Raw genomic sequence first — 24,898 nt, forward strand, 5'->3', positions numbered from 1 at the left:
CGTGGCCAGAGTGCAGAGGTGGTTATAGCTGAGGCTGCAAGTGTAAGAGCTTGGACCGTGGGGCTTTAGTCGTGGTTCACCTTATTACCCCTGTGTTATGGGTGTTGTGGTTTCGTCACCTGTATGATGGGACGGGGCCGGTACCTGCCTGTTAGGGACATTGAGTGCACGCTGCCCCTGACCCGAGCCCTGTACTGTTAGCTGTCGGAATCACCTCTGGCCTGGTTTTGAGGCCGTTGACTAATCCCGCAGGTTTGAGACAGGGAGGTGATGTGATGAGACGTGTCGGGTGACCCTGTCCCTCCCGAAAGGAAGGTCTTCTGCTGGCATATGCCCGGGCGCTGCGGTGCTCTCGCTGTGTCTCTTCCGACGTGACCCTCTGGGTGCCTGTGGGCTTACAGGAGAGGGAGCAGGAACACTGAGCTGTGTTGAGCCTGCCGAGTGCCCCGGGTGCTGGTGAACAGAGCACTGGGTTCCAGTCATGGTCACATCTTTCCGTCAGCTCGCCAAGAGACCGTGCAAAGCCCCACGTGGTCCCCTCCTCCACCATCCGAAGCCAGTTCTCCTCCACTGTTAGCACTGGTGGCAGCCAGGGGGTCCATTGAGGCTGGTGCTCCTCGGGGCCCGGCTGCAGATTTGCAAGAGGTGTGGCCAAGGGGGGCCAGTAATGAGAGCTCAGTACCCTGTGCCTTTTCTTTTCTCCTTTTCCGTTTCCTTCCTGTCCTCTAAAGCACCCTCCAGTTTCAGAATTCAGAGTGCATATATTCCTTTTCTAAGTTCCAGGTTCTGCTTGTTCTAGTTCGGGGGCTCCGGGCAAGCCGCCCTGGTGGACCCTAACTGCCGCCTGCAGGATACACCTCAGAACAACTTCCCAGGGGTGGGTGAGGACAGCCCCAGCCCCTGGGTGTCAGGAGCCCTGTAGGGGCGGGCCCAGAGGGGGTTGGGGAGGGCAGGTCACGGTCTCTAGCTCGCACTACTCACCTCAGGCTGCACGCTCACTCCCGGAACGGGGCTTCTCCCGAGACTCCTGCAGCACCCCTGCGTCAGTACCCCCTGCCGGACCTGTGGAGCAGACCCCAGCCCAGTCCTGCTGACCGGCATTGCCGTGCGTCCGTGTGTGCGTGGACCTTGGGGATCTGTACTGAGCAGGCCCTCAGGCGATAGTTAGAGACACTCAGGTGCGAGGCCCCCTGGGCCAGAGAGGCCTTTTGTGTTCCTGGGTAGATAGGGATAATTCACACACACCCCCCGCCCCCACCAAACAGCAGTGTGTGTGTGTGTGTGTGTGTGTGTGTGTGTTGTGTGTGTGTGTGTGTGTGTGTGTGTGTGTGTGAGACATCACCATGAACATGAATGCTGGAATGCCACCCAGTTCCCACGGAGCTCTGGACACTTGAGGTCCCTGTCAGGCTTCTTTCCTGGACTACTGCTCTGACATGTTTTTGGTGAATTTTAATTTCTGCTGCTTCTTCATTGCACCTGTTTGCTTTCCTCCCCTCCCTCCCTTCTCCTGTCTTTCCCTAGATAGCCTCCGTGTTGCCCGTATACTCCCTGCGGCTCCTGACCCCGTAATGCTGGTGACAGGGGACACGGTGGAGTTCGCCTTTTGATGGGGGGAGGAGGGTGGCAAGAGTGCGAGCCCGGGCAGACTGACACCGCCTGGCGCATTCGGGGGATGGCACAGCAGCGGGGACTTTGCGTGCCCTGCACCCAGCCTGTTGGATTTCTGTTCTGTGGTCTCTTCCTCCCGCCCCACCCCCTCCACGTTGGGTTTTGCCCACGGCCCCAGGGACAAGGTAGATGGCCCGAGTTTACTTAGTGACATGTGCCTGTGTGGCTTGAAGTAAGACCGGTTTCTGTGAAAGTCAGAAGTGCATTCCAGAGTCACAGCGTGACCTCCCCGGAAGCCCAGCTAATCCAGGTTTTAAAGAGCAGTTGGAACAAAGGTGGTGATTATGGGATGTGGGGGCTGTGAGGTGTGGGAAAGGGCAGGTACGGCAGGGTCGCCTGGTGGGAAGCTCTGTGTTGAGGAATCGAGCTTATGGCCCCAGAATGTGACCCAGATGCTAAAAGGAGGCGGGGGGAGGGAGGGGGGACTTGTCGCAGGTGTGGACCCGCGGGACCGTGCGGCTGATGGTCCTGGGCTGCACTCCACCCCTTGTGAGCTGCGTGACATTGGGCAAGGGGCCTGCTCTCCCCACTTCTCCCCACTTCTGTAATTTTGGGATAGGAGCCCTGACCCTCTGGTTGTGATCATTAATGGGGATTAAATGGGGGGAATTAGAAGGGATCTCTTCTGTGCTTGGCAATTAGTAAATGCTGTTTCTCATTTCTGCCTTATTTTGAGCATCGCCCCTTGCCCCTACCCTGAGCATCTTTTTCCTTCTCAATTTACATACCTCTCAGGGACCCTGTGAGCCCTCCACACAGACAGCCACAGTCCCGCGTGGGGCTCCCCGGTGGTCCAGGGCGCGTGGACAACAGTTCGTTGGGCTAGTCCTCGAACGGGTGGTTTCTCACTGGCCCATTTTCTTTAGTGAGATGTGAAGCTCTTTGCAGGCAGGCCCTGTGTGGGATCGTGGTCTCCTTCAAAGTTACTTTCTGGGAGAATATGCACGCTCTGGAACTTTTCTAATATGGTGAGCCTTCGAGGGCAGGTCCTGCTGTTCTGTGAACTGCCTGCTCCACTCATGGCTCAGTGGCTCGGGTCCAGGGCACCGTGCCCCCTTTGTTCATGAGGATCCGATGACATTTGGGTCTTTGTTGACCTTTCCCTGAGGGATTTTGTGGGCAAGGGCAAAAAAAGGAAGTGAGGGAAACACACACACACACACACACACACACACACACACACACACACAAACTCACTCACTCACTCACTCCCAGGCCCGAAGTTTTGTTATTTGTGGCAGGAGCACGTTCATGACTTTTCTCAGCTCATCTCAGTATCTGAATCACCTTCAAGCTGTAGAGGAGGTGGCTGGGAGCTGAGCAGGCAGAAGGCTTTCTTTTATTGAGGACCTGCTGGGTGAAAGGGCTTCAACAGGCCAACGGATTCACCCCTGGCTCTGCGAGGCAGGGCGCATTTCGTGGACGTGGCTGTGGGTTCAGGAGGTGAAGCTCTTGGTTTCACAGCCGCATAGTAGGTGTTGGGTCTGTTTGTCTATAGAGCTCTGGTCACCACTTGGCGTGGCCTCCCCTCCCCTGTAGGGTCTGTAGGACCTGCGTGCTCCTGGCTCTGCCCACGGGTTTCTCCGGGAGCACTCCTCCTCTCACCTGTGGGTGGGGAGAGGCAGTCGGGACTCATCTGGTTTTGGGGACACTACCTCCCCGTTCCCGTCATGGCGGCCCTGAGCCAGGTGGGGATGATGTGACACCTCCAGGCCACAGTCGGACGCTCCACCACTCTGGAGAGGCGTGCCCTGGGCAATGTGGGCCACTTCCCGCTGGAAAAATAGCGAGGACTGGCATTCCCTGACCAACCGGTCACTGGCGCGGGTCTTTCTGTTCAGAGTCTGGCTGTGGATGTTGTCAATGCCTGGGGAATCTCTGTGCGTTGACCTTTCCAACAACTAGCTCCTGCTTCCCCATCTCTGTCTTCTGGAACCTTCTTATCCTGTCACCTTGCCCCCAAGCTTTCCTACCACATAACCCTTCTGTGGCAGGACAGCCTAGTGGTCAAACAGAAAGGCTCTGGAGACAGACTGCGTGGGCTCATATCTGAGCCCCCTTTCTGCCTACCTGTCCTCATTGGAAAACGGGTTCACAAGGCACAGCATTGTTGACGTGACAAGACTTACTGCAGCCAGTGCCCTCGAACAAGCATTCAGGAGATGTGGTTCTCACCTGCTCTGCCAGGCCTCTGGTCATGCTGCCTTCTGCTGATGTGCCCCGTGCCCGCCGAGTTTAGAAGCTACTCCTCTCCCAGGCGCTGTGTGTCCAGCCCACCTTCATACTTGAGATTGCTTCTTATCCAGCACCCCACAGGGTCCTTGCTGAGCAACCCTGGGCCAGTCACTGTATCTCTCTGGGCCTCATTTCTCAGCTGTTCAGTGAGGGAATTGGACCCGATTATTCCAAGGTTTCTTATGCTCTGATATGCAAGGGGCTCTCACATTCAGTATGCCCCAGCCTCTCTTTCTCTGCCCTGGCTCCTGCCACCCCACCATCACAACCTGGACACCACCCGTTGTGTTCAATTACGGACATGTACTGTCTCCATGTCTCTGGATCTCTTGGGATAGCCTGGAAGCTCCCTGAAGGCAGGGATCCTATCTTCCTTGACTGACATGATTTCCAGCATTATTGCAGCCAACACTTATTTTGTTTTAAATGTTTATTTATTTTTGAGAGAGACAGAGATAGAATGCGAGTGGGTTAGGGGCAGAGAGAGAGGTGGACACAGAATCCGAAGCAGGCTCCAGGCTCCGAGCTGTCAGCACAGAGCCCGACGTGAGGCTCGAACTCACAAGCTGTGAGATCATGACCTGAGCTGAAGTCGGAGGCTCAACCAACTGAGCCACCCAGGCGCCCCCTTATTTTTTTTTTTCATGTTTTTATTTATTTTTTGAGAGAGAGAGAGAGCAAGAGACTGAACATAAGTGAGGGAGGGGCAGAGAGACAGGGAGACCCAGAATCCGAAGCAGGATCCAGGCCCCGAGCTGTCAGCACAGAGCCCATGTGGGGCTCAAACTCACGAAACACAAGATTATGACGTGAGCCGAAGTCCGACGCTTAACCGACTGAGCCACCCAGGTCTCCTTGCAGCCAACACTTATTAAGCACATGTTGAGTTCCCAAGTGCTGTGCGGGACTTCTGGAGCCTGGCCGAACCCGAATGCCAGTATTTTTAAGACTGGCTCTAATCAGTGTCTGTTAGAGCTGTGAGCGGGGCTCTGTTACAAATGCGTGACGGTACGTGGCCGTGGAAAGGCTCGTTCTGTGTGGGCTCCCTTGCCCCTCCTGTGTAAGCCCAGGGTGTCTGGCACAGGATCATCAGACTGTTACGAACATTAGTGAATGGGGCCGGGTTCGCTTTGCATCTCTCAAGCCTAACTGGTGAGAAGAGCAGCCACATACTGGTGCATCGGGCTGTTGAGGGTGAAGCTGATGCTCCGTGTGACTTGTGAACCCGCGGTGGGCAGCTGTGTGTGCTGCGTACCTTATATACAGTCTCTCATCCATGTATGAACCCCAGAGGACACGCATTTCGATTCTTTATTTTTATTAGACAAGGAAACACTTAAAAGTTTTTTTAATGTTTATTTATTTTTGAGAGAGAGAGAGGGAGACACAGAATGCAAGCCAGGGAGGGGCAGAGAGAGAAAGAGATACAGAATCTGAAGCAGGCTGCAGACTCTGAGCTGTCAGCACAGAGCCCAAAGCGGGGCTTGAACCCACCAACCGTGAGATCATGACCTGAGCCGAAGTCGGATGTGTAACCGACTGAGCCACCCAGGTGCCCCGACAAGGAAACTTCTAAAGAACTTAAGGGGTGTGCCCACGGCTAGTGACTGAGCGCAGCATTGCGATTCATACCCCCAAAGCCCGCCTCATCGCCCCCATCCTCTGAGTGATGAATCCGGTGTGTGCAGGGGGGGAGCGTGTGCCGGAAGGCATGGGGATTCCAAAGCAGCCCATCTGCGTCTTCCCGGCACACGGGGAGGAGAAACTGAAATGAAGCAAAAACAGAGACTGTCAGCGAGAGGACGGTGGCCGCTTTCCCAGGGAACAAATCTCCTTGATTTATCTCTCCAGGTTGGACAGGCCCCGGCTCTCGGGGATCACAGAGACATAATGTGAACACGGCCAGAGAAATTGCCGCCTCTCCCTTGGTCAGTAAAAGAGAAAGGAGACACCTCTTCTGTGGCATCCGCGTTGAGGAAATCCTGCCTCCCGCGCCTGGGACAGATGCTGGGGCGCGCTCAGAGTGGGGGAGCCTTCCCGACCGGACCCTCCCAGCCGAGAACCCCTCTGTTACTGCTCTGGCCAGAGCCGTGCCCGAGGCTGGCTTCCAGAGGCGCCAGAGTCAACATCTGCTGACTCTTGCGTGACAGGACTACTCGCTGTTGCAGAGAGAAGAGAGAGGACAGAGAGAGAAAGCACACCCTCAGAGTCCGGGGGCCCAGCCACAGAAAGGGGACGCCACGTGGCCAGGCACACCATGGACACGTCCCCTGGCTCCCACCACGCTTCTCTCGCATGCGGGTGCCAGGGACCACTCGACCTGCGCACTTGATCTGTGCCCTGTACCCCCGCTCACCATTCTGAGCCAACCCAGGGCACCTGGACTCTTGCAGCTACCAGAGCATCCTCCCGTGGATTCTGTATTTAAGGGCTGCTGCTTATGAAGGTTCCCCCCCGCCCCCCCGGCCCCTCTGTTGTGTAGGAAATAGAGGCAGCCTGTTTCTACTTTTTCTTCAGAATGCCCACTGCAGGGGGCCAGCTGGTGGAACTAGGGAGGGTCAAGAAGGAAATGACACGTGTGGGCCGGGAGGCACAGGGGGAGACTCTGCCAAGAGAATGGGGCTGGGAGCTGTATTTTCTTGTGGGGCAATTCCAGGCTGGATTCTGAATTCTGTGTCACCAGGCCGGAAGACGGTTATTTGCCAAGTGCTCCCCTCGGTGCCCTCAGGGGCAGGGGCAGCTGGAAGCAGCGGGCCGTGAACGTGTGGAGGGGCAGGGAAGGCCGGCAGGTGCCGGGTCCCAGGCCTGGAGGGCCGTTCCCAAGCCGGAGGCCTGCCAACAGCGTACTTTCTCAGGAGACATTAAAGAAAAGTTAACCAACATTTTGTTGGGCCTTGACAGGCATTAGAAAGTCCATCTATCGTGATTCCCCGGGCGGCCTGGCCGGTGTTCGCACACCGCGCGTGGGTGTGCAGCCGGCACCTGGGTGAATGCAAGGCCACCCGCGTTTCTGGAGCCAGTCCTGACGCCTTCCGGTCACTAACTGTCCCTTCCCCCTCACCCAGGATCACCTTGTCCTGGCTTCTCACAGCATAGATTACTTTAACCTGCTTATGTGTTTAACATAAGTAACACCGTAAGGCTCTCCCCTGGTGTCTGGCTTCTTTCACTCAGACTTATGTTTGTGGCTCCTTCTCATCGCTCTGTAACAATGTAACAGTGTAGCATTCCTCTGTGTGCGTGTGTGTGTGCGCGCGCACGCGCGTGTGTGTGTGTGTAATTTTTTTTAATGTTTATTTATTTTTGAGAGCGAGTGAGCAAGAGAGACAGAGTGTGAGCAGGGGAGGGGCAGAGAGAGAGGGAGACACAGAATCTGAAGCAGCCTCCAGGCTCTGAGCTGTCAGCGCAGAGCCCGATGCGGGTCTCAGTCTTACGAACCATGAGATCATGACCTGAGCTGAATCCAAGAGATGGACATTTGATGGACTGAGCCACCCAGGCGCCCCAAGACATCTTTCAGTGACGGGTACTCATTTCTGTGAGTCTGTACATGGGTGTGGAACTGCTGGGTCACAGGGTACATACACGCTCAGGTTTAGTGGATAATGCCAAACGAGTTTCCCAGATCGTCTGTCCACCAGCTTGCGTGAGAATTCCAGCGGCCCAGGAGAAACCAGTCCTGGGTATTGACCATCTTCTTTATTTTGGCCAATCAGTTACAGCAGAAGCAAATTCCTTGCAAAAAATCACATAGCGGAGCAAGCGGAAATGCTCCCCAAGAGGGAGACGTTACTGTTGGGTGACATGACAGGTCGTGCTGTGCAGTGCTCCATGTTCTTGCCGGTGAAGCCCGTGGCGGGGCTGGGCCGCCTCCTCCGGGAGGGTCCACTGCTTGGCTGCAATGGCACCCAGCAGACCGTGTAATAATTCTTCCCCAGGTGACAGAGCTTTAATGTACCTGTCCCCAACCAAACACACGTGGCTTCAGCCTTGCCCGTGGGCCTCTGTAAATATTTAACAGACCGTGTCCCTCCCTCTCTCCCCTGTCATTGACAGGGGCTGGTACCACAAGTCATTGTCCCCTCCTGCTGGACCCACAGGACCCCGGCCCTGACATTGCAGTGCCCCGCCTGTCCTGGCTGGTTCCTGGGGCCGGAGCTGAGCCTGGGGAGACCCAGGACAGGCTGCGTTTGACTCACAGGAGGCCTCATCCATTTGCAGAATTAAAAAATGGCTAATTGAACACTTAATATGTGCCCAGCAACGTGCTAAGTACTTTATGGTGATTCTTTCTTTCTTTTTTTAAGTCTATTTATTTATTTTGAGAGAGAGAGAGAGGGAGAGAGAGAGGGAGGGAGAGAAGAAGTGCAGAGGGGCAGAGAGAGAGCAGGGGACAGAAGATCCGAAGGGGACTCTGTGCTGACAGCAGAGATGTGTAATTCACCCCCGTTTTACAGATGAGGAAACTAAGGGTTAAAACCATTTTCCCCAAGTGACATAGCTAGTAAGTTTATTAGTTTGACTTCAGACGTTAATGTTTTAACCACTATCCTGTATTTCTCTCTTAGAGTCTAATATTTAGATACTCATACTTCCTTTTGAGCCCATCTTTCTCTTGGGTCTAAAAGCTATGTCAGGTGGGTTTAAATGGGACAAGGGGAGCTCACCCTGTGACCCCTGGTCACTGAAGAATGCTTAAAAGAGAGGACGGATCCCTGTTGGCCTGGTTGCTGTGAATCATACAGAGTCCCCCCAAAGATGTTCATGCCGTTGTCCCTAGGACCTTACATGTCAAGACAGACTTTGTAGACACGATTCAAGTGCAGGGCCATGGGCTGGATGATTAGCTCGGGTCATCTGGATGGGCCCCGTGTAACCACAGGGCTCCTTGAAAGTGGAAGAGGGAGGCCAAAGGGTCAGCGAAGGGGGTATACTGGTGGGAGCAGCGTCAGAGAGATGCTATGTTGCTGTATTTGGAGATGGAAGAAGGGAGCCCTGAGCTGAGGCATCGGAGAGCCACCTCTGGAAGCTGGAGAAAGCCAAGGAGAAAGGTTTTTCTTAGAGCCTCCACAAGAAAGAGCCCTGCCAGCACCTTGGTTTTAGCTTGGTGACACCCGGGTCAGACTTTTGACCTCCAAAACCGTGAGATAACAAATTTGTGTTGTTTTATGCCACCAAGTGTTTGAACATTTGTGGCCGCAGGAACAAAACAGTTGCTGTTAATGACCGTTGCTGTGATGGTCACGCTCTTGGGCTTTGGTGCCAGATGCCTGATCTCAAATCTCTGTGGTATGATTTTCTAGCTGTGTGACCTCGGGCAAGTTGTTTAACCTGTCTGGGCCTCAGGTTTCTCATCTCTCAAACTGGATAAGAATAGCCTCTTACAGATAAAGTTGCCACCGGGGTTAAATGAGGGTCCTACGTGCCTGAAACCCCTGGTAGTAAGTTTGAGGTACAGTCACTGCAGGTAGGCGTCCTCACTCGTAACACAGAGCGGCGGATCCAGGCACACAATTGGGAGACAGACTCGCCTGATTCAGGCTCCACTCTTACTGGTTTGGAGCTGGGTAGTTGTGTGTGGCTCCGTTTCCTTATCTGGAAAATAGAGGCAGGAGTCTCAGAGCGGCCCGGGGTTGGGGAGGGTGTCGTATCAGATGGTGGGCCGGAACCTAGCGCGGTGAGGGATAGGCACTCCTGTAAAGGGCGTTTGCTCTTCTCTTTGGCTGGGTGGTGACCGCCCAGCCTGCAGCCCTGTGTGTCCATGGGTCCATTGGAATAATTTCAGTCCCTGTGCGGGGGAGGCAGGAGTATCCCCACAGAGCTAGAACAGTACTGGGTACCTAGCAGGTGTTCAGTAATTGCTGCGTACATGAATAACGAAAGGGAATGGCCCCGGGCCCTGCCCTGAAGAAGCTCACTGTGCAGGACGAGGCCTGGAGAGATGCCAGAGCCTTGTGGTTGTCTTTAAAAAGAAACCAAACAAAGAACTACTTCCTACCAGCTGACCCCAAACCCCCTCTGCTCACTGCCGGGACCTCTCAGCCCTGCAGGGGGGGAGCTCAGGACTGTATGCCAGGTCTGGCCCAACTATTAACTCTCTAAGCTAGCCGCCTACCCCTTCTCGGATGTTTTCTCCTCATCTTTATAATAGATGTGCCCTCTGCCCTCTCAGGGTAGTTCTGGGGAGCCCCAAGCAGTAGAAGGTTCTGGATCTGAGAGGTCTTTGGTGCCTGTGTGTGGTGACCCTCCCCTGAGGCAGGCCCCGGGTCTCCTGCCTCCCCTCTGTTTGAGTGTCAGAGCTCCGGGGCGTTATTCTTGGTGAGTTCCCCTCTAAGTGTATTAGGGTCGAATACAAGGAAGAGTAACACGACTGCTGCTCTGGGTCCATGATTCGAACAAGATTGATTTTTCTTCTTCTCATCCCCAGCCCTGATCTTTGGACCAGAAAGGAATTAAAAAGATGCCCCTCACGATGGCCGTGCCTGTCGGTTACATGGAGCTCCATTCAAGGATTTTCGGAGCCTTTTGGATTTACAGTGATATTCAGCTGCCTGGGGAATAAAGTTGGTGGAAGCTTTCTCTGGAGTTACGTACACCCGACGCCTGTCTGGATGCTACTGGCGGTTTTAAGGAAGGCCCTGGCTGAGTGCCTGGCGGATCCCTGCAGCCTGGATGCCCGTGGGAGACGGAGGACCGCGGCTTCCTGTGAGGGCTGACGACTCTGTCCTTCTCTCCTCACGGATGCCTGGTTGGGTCTCTGCCAGTCCCGCTGGGGGCTCCCTGTGACACGTAAGGCCTGTCTCCTCCTTGTGCACACGTCCTCTGCATGTTCTGTCAGGTGTCCACCTGGGCTTTAGGTGACACTGGCCTGGCTGGTGGGAGAGGGGTCACCGTGATGGAGCCGGCCCTCAAGGGGAGCTGGCGTTGAATGAGCTCACTCTGTGCGTCTGCCTGGGTGCTGGGTGCCTGGGGGAGACGGACGGAAATGGGAAGGAGCTTCCCAGGAGCCTCCACCGTTCCCCGTGCAGATGTCATCGCACCTGTGCCAGCCTCGGTTGATGTCCTGGTTCGTGTGCCCGTCTCCGTCCACCAGACCACAAGGGCCTCGAAGGCGGAGGCTTCTTCCTTCTGAAGTGTGTTTTGAACACCTACCACGGTGCCTGGCACGTAGCGTCTCTGGCTGCAGAAAGGGCATTAGGGCGTTGAGAGTGAGTAGGGACGGAAGGCACGCCTCTGTGCTCAGCGCGAGAGACGCATTGTTGGATGCTTGCGGGGTGCCTGTGGAGCCAGGAGGCCTGGGTTTGAGTCTCTGACCCACCCCTGCTGTGTGCCTCGGGCCGAGTGGCCGCTGCCTGCCTCTCCCTTCTCTGTTCAGTGGCGGTGATATGTGCCCTTGCTCTTGCCGGGGTCGTGTTGAGGATCACAAAATAGACGCTCGCGCTGACACCCAGCACGGGGCCCGGCACGCGGCAAAGGCTCAGCACATGGTAGGGTCACCGTTGGCTGGGGGAGGGCTCCTGCAGAGGGTCGGCCGTTGTTTGGGCCGCGAACCAGAGCCAGGTGGCCCGTGCCGGGCTTCACTCCGGGTACCGCGGTTTGGCACAGGCAGTTGGTCTAAGGTCGCTGTTGCCAGAGCCCGTGGGGAGGTCTGGTGGGCCAGGGAAGGGAGCCTCGTGTCCGTGTGAGGGAGGGAGTGCCGGGCTGGACATGGCATTGAAGGTCTGTGGGGGTTCTGCAGGAAACAGGCTGGCCCCCTGTGACATTGGTGACCCTGAGGGATGTGGCCTTAGCGTCAGGCCGCCCGTGGGAGAACAGCGGCTCAAACAGCCAGTGCCCCGAGTGCAGGTCACCCGGGGCCACCTGACACTTGGTTGCCAAGACCGCACTGAGGTGGGACCTGGGCTTTGATTTGGACGGGGTTCCCAGGGCCGCTCGTGCCCCATGGCACTTCTCAGCGAGGCTTTCCCTGACCTCCTAATGGATGGAAATAGTGTCCCTCTGGTTATCCACCCTGCTCTCAGTCGGCGCCCCTAGATGTGTTATAATTTGGTATTCACTTACGCAGGTTCTTTGATCTCTTGTCTTTCTCCCCCGCTGGAAAGCAGTCTCTCTGAGGTCAGGAAGCACGTTTGCCTTACACAGTAGGCATCTCATTTCTGTATCTCACTTGATCAGATCAGAGAGTGACTCTTCGTGGTTTTATTTCAGTTTTCCTGGAAGGGACAGACAGAAAAAGGGAAGTGCTGTCTTTTTGAGCATCTGTATAACTCCAGCAGCCAACAGTCCCGCTAGGTGGGCAGTGGTGTTCCCATAGTACAGCTGAGAACGGTGAGTTTCACGGGGGCCATGTAGCTCACCCGAGGATCTTTAGCTAAGAGGACACTGAGCAGGAAGCCAAGAGCTGCCTGGTGTTTTACACTGAATCATGCCAATTCAGCTGAAGGGTAAAGACTTTTCCTTGGGGGACCTTTAGAAGGGCGTGTGTGTGTGTGTGTGTGTGTGTGTGTACATGTGTGTATGTAGCATTGCCCGTTGCAGAATGCTCTTGGGCTCCTCACAACTGGGTGCCCTCTTTGTCCTCTAGGAGAGACAGACTTTCACTGAGACCCTCCCTCCTGTGTGGAGGAACAGGGCCACGCTGGGTCCCAGGATAAAGTGTGTTTGGGTTGCAGTCTGGCCCCTGGAGGCTCACGGCCCTCAGGGAGCCTGTGCCCTTGGGTGAGTGGGGCTTTGCAGCCCCGTGTGATGGGTGTCGTGCTGGCAGTACTGTGGCCAAGCAGGGCAGGGAGAGGAATCATGCAGGGAGGGGGCTGGTGGGTCTGGAGAACGGTGAGTGCAGGGGCGTTTGGCCGGGCTTGCACAACTGTCCTGGGGCATGAGGGCCTCAGCTAGAAGAGTGAGTTGGGAAGACTGAGGCACAGCACTGCCCCTTGGCCTCTTGCGCCTCTTCTTGCCATTTCCCCTGCCTTCCCTCTGTGGCACCTGTGGCCCCACTTATCACATGACCCGCAGCCCCGCTTCTCTTTTTATCCGTTGCTCCCAAGAACAAACCCATCGTGGGGGTCTGGCTTATGCCCGCTCCTCCCAGGAGGACCGGAACGGGTTCTGCACCAGGAGACACGGCATGGTCACGGGGGGAAGTAAGACTCAGCCTGGCTCCTCCTTTCTGGCGGCCGAGTCCCGGCCCCCCACCTGCAGGGTCGTACCCTGTGGACGCTGACATGGAAGTGATCGCCATGTATTGAGCCACGCCGTGTGCAGGGCACGTGGCAGATAACTCTTCCGTTCCAACCCCTGAGGGACCTGTGGGGTAAACACCACTTACTGTGGGATGACAGGTGTAAACCAGGCTGGTCCTGGGCACGCCTGGCCCAGTGGCCCCTGGACTTACCGGTTAGATGGTGAACCATGCTACTGGCTTGCGCTTGGTCCTCGTGCAGGCCCCTGTGCTGGTGTTGTTGGTCGTGCTGGGCCTGGTCCCGGTGCTGGTGCTGGCCCTGGTCCTGTTGCAGCTGGCGCTGCTCTTGGTATTTCCTGTGTCCAAGGCGGCCCCTCCAGTCCCCCCTTCGCCGCCCCGTGTGCAGTTTGCATTTCTGCTTCTAGCACGTGGGCTTGGCCTCATCTCCTTATCTCACAAGTCCCTCTTCAGCTTCTTGGAAGAGCCCGTGTCTCTTTGAACCCTGGTACCCCGGACCGCTGCGAGAGCAGGCCTGACCCTCTCCTTATTTATTTATTTTTCCTGGGCCGCTGTGCTGACTCACAACACACACACTCATCTTGGGGCTCAGGGATGTGGTGCTGCCCTCCCGCTTACACGGATGCTCCAAGCCGGCATTCCTAGAGATGGCTTTTTGCCCTGGACTTGTTCCCCAGCAGGGGTGCCTGGGTCCCCTGGAGTGTACACAGGCTCAGCTGAGGGAGAGGCTGTGACTCATTCTCCAGGCTGAGCCCGGAGACCAGGCTTCTCGATGGACAGCTGCGAGATTGCTTAATGGCGGGTGTTTTTTAGCTCCTGGAATGTGCCTGGTTAATCTTCCGATCTGGCGAGGTGGGTGCGGTGCCCCTTCTTATATATGAAGAAACTGGGCTGCAGAGAAATCCAGAAAGCTTCTGAACTTCTCTCTGGAGAGAAGCAGAGAAGCTGGTACATGTACTCCAATCTGCCTGCCTTCAGCCTCCCTTCTCCTGCGGGGCCAGTGGCTCTCAGGCTGCGGTCAGGTGTGCATGAGGGCTGCAGGTTACCAAGGGGCAGGCTGACTTAAAAAACACGGTGTTACACTTAACCTTATCTTGACTTAGAAAAAGATCACACTTGACTCATGAGGCCTGTTATTTCGCAGCGTTGTTGCTTAGGACACGGATATTTGAGTTTAAAAGCCATTTTTGCAAAAAATATTGCAGTAACACAAGTAAACGTAGCCTTCTGGAAGAGGGCAGCATTTGGAATGCAGTCCTCATTTCCGTCTGTGCTGCTCTCGCTGCGTGGCTCTGGCCACATCACTGGGGACAGCATCTCTCTGCCTGTGACCTGAGTAGTTCTGTGCTCCGCTTTGCATCAGCTGTGCCGGTGAGTTCAGGGGGATCCTCCCGAGATCCAGAAGGTTCGTGATGAAAGGGACTGCACAGCTCAGTCTGAAGCTAGATGGAAACCAAGAAGAATCTCAGCACCAGAGCGCTGTATAAAATCCCATAATTCTGCTCGAATTGACCGTGGCCATTGCTCTCGGCACTGCAGACGCCTCGTATTTATCGAGCACCCAAAGTCTTCCAGTCAACTCCTGTGTTACTGTCTGGGGTTGAATTAGGAAATAGTAAATGTTCCCCCTATGAAATCAATTGATGACTCATTCACTCATTTTTTCATTCATTTCCCCTCAATAAACAGGGGATAATATTACCTACCCCATGGGTTCATTGTGAGAATTACATAAGAGAACATATTGAAGGGCTTAATTCAGTGCCTGACATAGAATAAGTACTCTGGGAATACCAGCTATTTTTAAATAAAATGTTGAAATGGAATTAGAAGATCAAAACCCGTAGGCATATAGAAATAAAGAATACTGAGGATGAGTTACTAAAAAGTAACATTAAATTCCTCTCTGACTTCCTAGTCAGCACGACACAGTGGAGAGGTTATGTTTGTCTCGGTCAAGGATTGGCAGACTTTTCTGTCAAGGACGAGGTAGTAAATATTTCTGGCTTTACAGGACACACAGTTCTGTCACCACTAGTCAGTTCTGCCTCTGTATCCGGAAGGCAAGCATAGCCAGTATGTAAATGAGTAGGCATGGACATATTCCAGTAGAACTTTATTTATCAGAATTGGCGGTTAGTCCATAGGCTGTACGTTGCCCCTGGGTGTGAATGAGGGAAACCTTGGGGTGCCTGGATGGCTCAGTCAGGTAAGCATCTGACTCCGGCTCAGCTCATGATCTTGCAACTCGTGGGTTCAAGCCCTGAGTCAGGCACTTTGCTGACTGCTCAGAGCCTGGAGCCTGCTTCAAATTCTGTGTCTCCTTCTCTCTCTCTGCCCCTCCCCTGCTCACACTCTATCTTGTCTCTCCTTCAAAAATAAACATACATTAAAAAAAAAAAATTAAGTGAGGGAAACCTGCTTATCACTGAGTGAAAGAAACTTCTGGATCATAAACTTTAAAAAAAATTCGTTACAAGTGTGGTCCTTTTTTAAAAAAGATTTTATTTATTTATTTATTTATTTGTTTACTGATTTATTTTTGAGACAGAGAGAGACAGAACGTGAACGGGGGAGGGTCAGAGAGAGAGGGAGACACAGAATCCAAAGCAGGCTCCAGGCTCCGAGCTGTCAGCCCGCTGCGGGGCTCGAACCCACAAACCGCGAGATCATGACCTGAGCTGAAGTCGGAAGCTCAACCAACTGAGCCACCCGGGCGCCCCTAAGGTTTTATTTTTAAGTAATCTCTACACCCCATGTGCAGCTTGAACTTACACCCTGGGATCAAGCGTTACACGCTTCGCTGACTGAGCCAGCCAGGCACCCCAAGATGTGGTCTTTGTCTGAGGCTTGTTAAACGGTATATAGACAGTGCTTTCTTTAGGGTTTTATGGAAAACATAGAAGACCTTTACATTGCTAGTTCTTTTACCACGTGTCTAACAAACATTTATTGAGGTCTTACTATGTCTCAGCCCATAATGGAACCAAAAGGCACGTGCATTTTGGCAAGGGGTGCTGCATTAGCAAGGGATCATCTCAGTGATGATGTAGGGAAGTCAGCTTAGAGTGTTTTCAATGTTGGACGCGCTGTCCAATCCCTGAATGACACACAGGCCTTGGTGTTAAGTCGAGTGGCAGGTGTCAACATCCTGCCACACAGGGTGGGTAGGAGTGTCCTCTGAAATCCTTGCCCCCCTTGAGTGATAGCTGCAGTTATGCGAAGGATGTGATCTTTGGAGCAGAACACAACCAGGTTTTGAAGCTTTGCTGTTTCACAGCCGTGTGACCTTGCTCTAGTTCCTAAACCTCTCTGAGCCTCTCTTTCCTTACCTGCAAAGTTGGGACCTTGACACTGCTGAATCTTTGGTTCTTACCTCCGTGTAGTCAGCTAGTATTTACTGTCTAAATGTTAGTTCCTCCCCGTGGGGGCCTGAGGGCCTCACCTCTCCCTTATCCCAGGAAGCCGGGTGGATGTGAGGATTATAGCCTGCTTGTCCCAGGTGAATGTTCAGGGTAAGAAGGCTTGAGAAAACACTGGCCTGAGGAATTCCGAAGTTAATGAAGGGAACAGATTCCAGAAGGGTCTCTGCCTGACCTCCCACCCTTTTTCCAACCCCCTGTTCTCCCTGAGCGAGTTTGGAGGCAATCAAAGCATTAGAGCAGCTGCATAAAACAACTCTCACGCAGTGGGGCAGGACTGTGGCCTTGGCCACTGGAAGTCTGGGCCAGAGTGGGTGACTTTGAGTCTCTTCCCTGAGGTGCCTGGTTAACCCAGGCAGGGCATTGGGAACAACCAGGGTGGGCAAGGCAGGCCATCATGGGAGAAGGGGGCATATTTGAAAAAGCTGGAGGATAATTTTCAGCCATCCAAACGTGGGAGGGACTACGGGGCTGTGTGTGAGAAATTTGAAAGAAGACCCAGGTGCCTTTAAAAAAAAAAAAAAAAAAAAAAAAAAAAAGGAAACTTTTTCCATTATTCTGACTTTAGGACCCAAGAGGTGTATTCAGTAAGGACTAGTGGGGTAGGATAAAGGCGACAGGCTTTTGTTGACTGATAACAGTTTCCAGATGCATTCTCTGTTTCCGGCTAATGGAAACTTCGGGGAAAAGGCTTTGGGGCCCAGAGCTAGGCAGTGAAGTGCCATTGCGCTGCTGGAGGCCAGAGCTGGGCAGCGAAATCGCTACCGTGGGTGGGCCACATTGACTGGGGCTCATTCCGGGCAGATGGGCCGAGCATAGTCTGTCTGCAGTCCCGGGACCCAGGGCGGCTGCATTGGACCTGCCAGGAGCTGTGTGGCCTTGGCTGTGAGCTGGTGCTCCCTTCTGCTCTGGTCGCTCTCTGGGAAGTGGATTATTTCCGGTGGTAGTTGGGGGGGGGGGGCGGGGGGCGGCTGGGGAGGCTTCGTCCCCTTTCTTTTGTCTTGTCAAATTGCTGGCCATGCTGATAGCTGGTTCGGGACAACAGTGGCTGGGGGGGGGGGCGGGGGGGTCTTTCCCTCCCATCTATCTCTCTTCCCTGCTCTATGACTCCACATGGGGTGGGGGTTCTGGGGAGAGGGGCTCCGCTCTACCTGATTACCAGGAACTGCCCCGACCCTTCCCTCCACCGTGGAGGCTTATCTGGCTCCAAGCAGAGCAGCTGCTCTGGTGAGCTCTCCCGAGTCTCTCAGAAGTAGAGACGGTTTATTTAGCAGGAGGTAGTGACCTAAACAAATAAACATTAGCCAGGACAAGCTCCCAGCTTTCTGCTCACCCAGGGGCCCTGGAATCTCTTAGTTGCATTTTCAGAGAATGTGACAACAGTGCTCATCGTAAAAAGAGTTTTCCTGTTGGAGAAATGCTCTGGGGGGAGGTTGTCAGGGAATGTTAGAAAATCAGGGGCCATGTACATCCTGGGGCTTCCTGGCTTTGTGCCCTTGCAGGGGGACACTTGACCTCTCTGGATCTTCGGTTCCTTCTACATGGAGCTGGTTATTATGAAAATTACGTGACCTGAGATGTGAAGCCTGGCCAGTTATTAGCCCACCTCTGAATCTGACCGTAAGTCAGATTTGTGGCTTAGGTTGGTTTTGTGACTGTCCTGCTTTCTGGTTGTTGAGTCTGCTCAGGCAGTGCCTGGGGCTTCTCTGAGGCTCGGGCTCCTCGGGCTTTCAGTGAGGTGGTGGCCCATGCCTTGTGTCCCTCACGTGCTTGTTGAAAGGACCACATCAGTCACCTCTGGGAAAGTGTCTGAGAGCCGGACGGCGTGGCCGTGCTGGACTGTGTGATAGCCGAGCCTGCTCTCTTGGCAGTGGAGTCTGGAGGTGGCAGAGGTGGTGGGTTCCAGCACATTCCTCAAGGTTGAGGCCGGGCAGCACTAGACTGCTGAGGTGTGTGCAAGACACAGGCAGCCTGCCTCCCTCCAAGGCCAGGGAATGCTGGGCACACTGTGAGGGCCTCCAGCTCTCTGCTTCCCGCATCCTTTAGACCGACTTGCCGGACTCTAGAGTCTGCTGAGTTTCGCCGTGGTTTCTTGGCGTGATGTGAATCGTCCAGATCTGAGACACAAAACAAGAAGCCACCGAGAGTCATTTAACAAACTCCCCAGTTCCTACCCCAGGACCAACAGGTGTTAAATGATGTGGCAGGTGTGCTTTGGATTACTGCTTCTAAGGAAATAAGAAGAATTTAGCGGTAGAGTGCAAGTCTGTGGGCTCTCTGCTCCCATTCCATTTCCTTCCCTTTGCAGAAGTACCACTCTCTTGGGGCGCCTGGGTGACTCAGTCGGTTAAGCGTCCGACTTCGGCTCAGGTCATGATCTCGCGGTCCGTGGGTTTGAGCCCCGCATCAGGCTCTGGGCTGATGGCTCAGAGCCTGGAGCCTGCTTCCGATTCTGTGTCTCCCTCTCTCTCTGCCCCTCCCCTGTTCATGCTCTGTCTCTCTCTGTCTCAAAAATAAATAAACGTTTAAAAAAAAAAATTAAAAAAAAAATTAAAAAAAAAAAAGAAGTACCACTCTCCTGAACTTGGGTGGTAGGTCACGTTTTTGTTTTTGTTTTTTTAATTTTTAAAATGTTTATTTATTTATTTTGAGAGAGAAGGAGAGGGAGAGGGGGAGGGGGAGGGAGAGGGGGAGGGAGAGGGAGACGGAGGGAGGAAGCTGGGGAGGGGCAGAAAGAGAGAGAGACAGACAGAATCCCAGGCAGGTTTCATGTTGTCAGTGCAGAGCCCGACGAGAAGCTTGATCCCACGAATCATGAGACCATGACCTGAGCGAGATCAAGAGTCGGACGCTTCACTGAGACACCCCGTGCCCCTGTAGTAGGTCCCGTCTTACCCTTTTCTTACAAATCTGTTTGGAGACCTTTTATAGCACTATTTCATGTGTTCAAAAACAATTTTATGGAGGTGGCATCACGTAGATATCCGGTGACTACAATTTGCTCTTTTCAGTCTGTGTTACGTTTAGATGCTTCTTTGCTGCTGTGTTTGTTCCTTCATGCTTCTCGTGGTGGATTTGGGGGCGTTTCTAGGTTTTAGCCACTGTGAACAGTGCTGGGGGGGGAGCCTTTGTGCCCACATCTCCAGGTGCACATGTGGGTGTCCCCAGGGGCTCAATGCCTGGGGATGCACACTGTCTGTCTTGTCAGAGGGAGCCAAGCTGCTGTCCAGTTGGAACCATCTGTTGGCTGGGGGTCTCCCTGCGAGCCCATGACCTCCTAGTGTGATGCGAGCCCCTGCCTTCTTAGGTGAGGTCGGCAGTGCCTAGCCCCAGCCCCAGCTCTTTATGTGTTGAATGGGGTAAATTCTGGAAGGAGATGAGGCCGGCACAGAGGATAGGACCAGAGCCACGGCTGCCCTCTCCCGAAGCCTGGTCAGCAGAGAGAAAAATAAGAAATGGGGGTGGTGGAGAAATGGGTGCTGAAGGCTCCCCACGTGAGGACTGACAGGGGTGTCTGAGCCCAGATGGATGTCACTCGGCTGGGAACCCCTACTGGCTGGCTTCTGGGAGGCTGACAAGGCTGGGTCTGTGCAGTTGTGGACAGCCGAGGAGGTGTTGGGGTCCCCATCGTGGGGGACGGGAGTCACCCTGATGGCTGTGGGAGCCATTCTCAGCCGGAGAGGAGCAGAGCCCACAGCTCCAGAGAGGTAATGGGGAGGAGGAGGCTGGGCCACAGCAGGGCAGCTTGTCAGATTTGTCAGCAGAGAAGAAAGTGCCGGAAGGAAGGTCCATGCTCTGGAAGAGCTGAGAGAAACCAGAGAATGAGAGAGGATTAAACACAAAGTTTGAGAGTTTTTTTTCTTTTTTGATTACAAATGGAAAATTTGAGTTTGGCAATGGGAAAATAATGTGTGTACTGGGAAATAGTCTTTTTTCTTCTTTTTAAAAAATGTTTATTTATTTTTGAGAGAGTGCAAGTGGGAGAGGGGCAGAGAGAGAGGGAGACAGAGGATCTGAAGCAGGCTCTGTGCCGACAGCAGTGAACCCGACGTGGGGCTCAAACTCAAAAACCTGTGTGATCGTGACCTCAGCCGAAGTTGGATGCTCAACCGACTTAGCCTCCCAGGTGCCGTCTTCTTTTCTTTTCTTTTTTTTTTTTAAGTCTATTTATTTTGAGAGAGAGCGTGCAGGAGGGGCAGAGAGAGGGAGAGAGAGAATCCCAAGCAGACTCCAGACTGTCAGTATAGAGCCCAGGGCGGGGCTCGAACCCACAAACCATGAGATCATGACCTGAGCCGAACCCAAGAGCTGGATGCTTAACTGACTGAGCCACCCAGGTGCCCCTAGCCCTTTTTCTCCTTAAACCTTTCCCCTGATGGTAAAACTAATACGAGGTGTTTGGAGAAAATCTAGAATATAAAGAAAAGCATACATGGTTGAGAAAAGGCTCCGTAATGCTCCATGAGGAACCACCCCTGCTTTGAGTAGGGTGACCAGCTCGTCCTGGTTGTTCCAGAACATTCCTGGTGTCAGCACCGGAAGTCCCACCTCCTGGGGCTGGGGTACATCGTGCCATTTCAGGGGCGCATGCAGCACTGAGAGGTTACCACGCCCTCCCTCTCCAGCTTTGTGGTTGGGGGCCCATCCCTCCCACCTGCAGACCTTGTTGGTGTGCTGAGTGAGCATCGCTTTCTCTGCTGGGGATGGATGGTTTCGGGGTGCACGCGTGATGCCCAGGGGTGACGTCCAAGGAAGCCTCACCTAGAGAAGAGAATCCCTCCAGGATGTGCATTACCGAAGTTTCTGGAGGGCCGGCAGTTCTGAAAACCCTGTAAGGTCTTCACGTTCATTGCTTGTCTGTCCATTCAACTGTGCTGAGAAATCCAGGCTCTGTGGGTTCCTTGAGTATGTATTTGCTTCCGTTTGGTATTTTTATGGCTTCACCTTATTTAATCACAGAAGCAATGCTGCGAGGCTGTCGCTGTCATCCCGATTTTGCAAGTGAGGAACTCAAGGGCAGGTTAAGCTCCCACCCGGGGTTTGCCTGATATCACAGTCTTAAGTTTTTTGTGTCACTTTATTTTTTTTATGTTTTTATTTTTTTTAATGTTTGTTTATTTTTGAGAGAGACAGAGACAGAGCTTGAGTGGGGGAAGGGCAGAGAGAGAGGGAGACACAGAATCCGAAGCAGGCTCCAGGCTCTGAGCTGTCAGCACAGAGCCCGACGTGGGGCTCGAACCCACAGACTGCGAGATCATGACCTGAGCTGAAGTTGGACGCCCGACCAACTGAGCCACCCAGGCGCCCCTTTTGTGTCACTTTATGTCCAGTGTAGTGTGGTGGCTGCAGGGGGTGGGGCGTGGCTGGCGCTAATCTCAGCTCTGCCATTCGCTAGATGTGTGGCCTTGGGCAAGTTATTTAACTTCTCCTACCTCAGTTTCCCCATCTGTAAAGTAGGGTCATCATAGTTCTTCTATTGAGGTTGAATGTTTGTGTCTTTCCCACATTTTTATGTTGAAGCCCTAAGTCCCAGTGGTGGCATTTGGGGGGTTGCTTTGGGAGGTGATAAGGCTCAGATGAGGTCATGAGGGTGTGCCCGCCGCCCCATGGGACTAATGTCCTTGTAAAGAGGAAGACAGACAGATCTCTGTCTCTCTTTGTATGCTTATACACCAAAGGAAGGCCCTGTGAGCAGTGAGAAGGCAGCTGTCCATGAGCCAAGAGCTTGAGTGGGGGAAGGGCACTTGAGTTGGGGGAAGGGCTGTCACCAAGGACAGAATCTGCTGGCTCTCCAGCCTCCAGAGCTGTTGGAAATAAGTGTCGTTGCAGCCACTGTGGTATTTCCTCGTAGCAGCCTCAGCCGACTTAAGACAGCCTCTAGAAGGTTCGAGGTTTCGATGAGATACTACAGGAAGCGTTTAGCACAGCGCCCAACACATTCCAAGTGTTAGGTGAATCCTGGTCAGTGTTCTGGCCACCACTTTATTTATAAGTGACCCCACAGTGGTTCAGAGAGGGTCGGGAACTTGCTGACGGTCACATAGTTTGTGGCAGCTCTTGGGAGGAGCTGGGCCCTTCTTCCTCCTCTCTGGCGCGCCTTTCCCACCCTGCCCGCATGGATGGACCTAATGAACACTTACGTTACTGCATTCTTGCAAAAGCCTTGAGAGCCAGAGCAAGTCGGGGGGGGGGGGGGGGGGAGGGGGGGAGGGGGGAGGGAGACTCTTGGCCGCGGCCGGCAGGGTGAAGGAGGCCATTCCTGCGGTTTCATTAGCTCTTCCGTTAGCAACAAAATGCATACCTCCGGGTGGCATGGAGATTCCCAGTGGACGTTGCATTTTGGATTCCGACAGCACTGGCAGTTTGCATTTTCCTGAGGATGTAAAATGTTTGGATAGCAACAAAGATAATGGTAAAAGGGGAAATTCAGGCTTGGGCTGAGCACACTGTACCCCTTTGGTGTGAGGAGTGGGTGCGAAATGGCTTAGGGACACTGAGGGACACTTCTGATGTCCTGTGCTCCCAGGCGTGGGGATGAGAGAGACACAAAGGACGAAGAGAAAGCCGTTTTGCTGCCTGGAGAAGCCAGTGCTCTCCTGCTGCTTCCGTGGTGTAATGTTTGAGTTTTACTCCCATCCATCCGTCAGATGTTAAGGTCTTGGGCATAGTGTTGTAGAGGGTGTTGATGTGTAGCCTCGATGGCACAGTGCTTGTGTATTTGTTTCCCTCTATTGAATGCCTTTTATGTGCTGAGATTTGACTAAACCCTCTGGCAACCTCAAAAGGTAAATGCTATGGGACTCTCATCTCACAGGTGTGAAAACAGGCTCAGACAGGTTCAGGCACCCCGCTAGTGAGTCTGAGGCTGGGATTCTAAGCTTCCCTGGGACTCCTGACCACATTCCCCAGGCTGCCTGCTCCCTACCCCAGAAATGTCACAACCCACATGTGAGATGCCAGGACTCTGTTCCCAGATGGACCGAGGGTGCCCCGTGGGAGGCTGGATCTTTGTGCCTGATGGAAGTAACACCAGCCTGCTCTATCTACAGTCCCATTCTCCTGAAGTGACTCCTGAGGCCATAACCCACTCAGGGGGGTGGTGACAGGAAGTTACACCCCGGCCCCGTCAGTTTGCAGGGTGGACATAAGCCTGGTGGCCATCGGGGAGCAGGGGTGGGGTGGGCAGGGCTGGTGGGAAGGGAAAAACCTACTGCCAACAGTCCCGACTGCATTGTGGATGGACTCCTGGATTATTACATGGAGACTCGAATGACCAAATTTGGTCAGTAAGCCTGGGCCGCAGAAAGAGAAATGTGAAATCGTTACATTTTTCCCCAAAGTCCTCACAATTTTAAAGGACCCTGTTTTCTAAGTAACCCCCTCTAGGGATTGTGGGTGTTGGGTCTTCCCAGCCAGAGATTTGTGGAGGTTGTGAGGCAGGGGTGTGTGTGGGGGGGGTGGGGGGAAGGGGTGCGGACTGAGGAAAAGGGAGAGCAGGACGGGTGCATGCATTCCGCCCCCGGCTTCTTCTTGGTTAACTTTCTCCCCAGCAGAGAACAAGGGGCTGATTCACGTGGCGCGAGTGGCCTCCCTCGCCCAGCGTCGGGTTCCCGAGCCTTCCAGTGACTAAGGAGGAAATTCCAGCACACATACTGCAGCCCTGCATCATTCATGCCGTTCTTCTCTATCAGAACTTTGTGCCTGCCTCACCTTTCTGGAATTTGCCTTTTCTCTTCCTTCTTCTGGGTGGTATGTGCAGGCCACCCGTGTTACGACTCCGCGGAACACAGCCCAGCTTTGGTCTTCAGGCACGGTCGTCTCCAGGCGTCCTGGGCCTCGTGTCCTCGGGATGGTCGGTGTTTGTGACTCGGCCCTTGCGACTCGTGCACGCTTCTGTGCTCCTCTGTTCCTCGGGGCTCCACAGCCAGTTCCCAACCCCTGGTGGGACCCCTGGGTAAACACTCCCGTCATCTGGACCTTGAGATTGGCTCTCTCGGGACTGCTGGTTTCCTGGCGTGCTTCCGTAGATGGGAGAGGCGCCGGAGGTGTCTGGACCACTGTGGCAGGGGGAGCGCTGGGGCAGGGGGCCGCTGTCTGGAGGAGGAGAAGCACGCAACCGTCTCCAGTTGGGAGAGGGGACGGCACGTTCTGAAGAGATGCTTTCTGCCTCTCCCAGTCCCCGTCGACCTTGGCTTCAGACCCAGCCTCCTCTGGCTTCCCTGCCCAGGTTGCTTGCCCTGTCCCCTTTGCTGCTAGGCGCTTACCTGCTCTTCGCTCCAGTGTGCTCCTGCACGTGGTGAGCCCTTCTCTCCCAGGAGCCTGGGAACGTGTCTGCTGAGAGGATCAAGTTTGGGCCCACTTTGCGTCTCAGAGC

General features: G+C 54.1%; 1 long non-coding RNA gene across 27 annotated transcripts in view; it reads left to right on the forward strand.

Annotated features, from left to right (window-relative positions):
- The window catches only part of LOC132664522 (uncharacterized), a 368,888-nt gene that overhangs the window by 57,765 nt on the left and 286,225 nt on the right, over positions 1-24,898 (forward strand). For 26 of the 27 annotated variants that reach the window (XR_014136587.1, XR_014136575.1, XR_014136590.1 and 23 more), the window contains one exon: positions 10,334-10,695. The exons of the other annotated variant lie outside the window; for it this stretch is intronic. This is a non-coding gene — a long non-coding RNA (uncharacterized LOC132664522). The remainder of the gene's footprint in view (positions 1-10,333; positions 10,696-24,898) is intronic. 27 annotated transcript variants of the gene reach the window in all.

The sequence above is a fragment of the Panthera onca genome, chromosome F2, assembly GCF_046562875.1.
Source record: "Panthera onca isolate mPanOnc1 chromosome F2, mPanOnc1 haplotype 2, whole genome shotgun sequence".
Lineage (NCBI taxonomy): Eukaryota > Metazoa > Chordata > Mammalia > Carnivora > Felidae > Panthera > Panthera onca.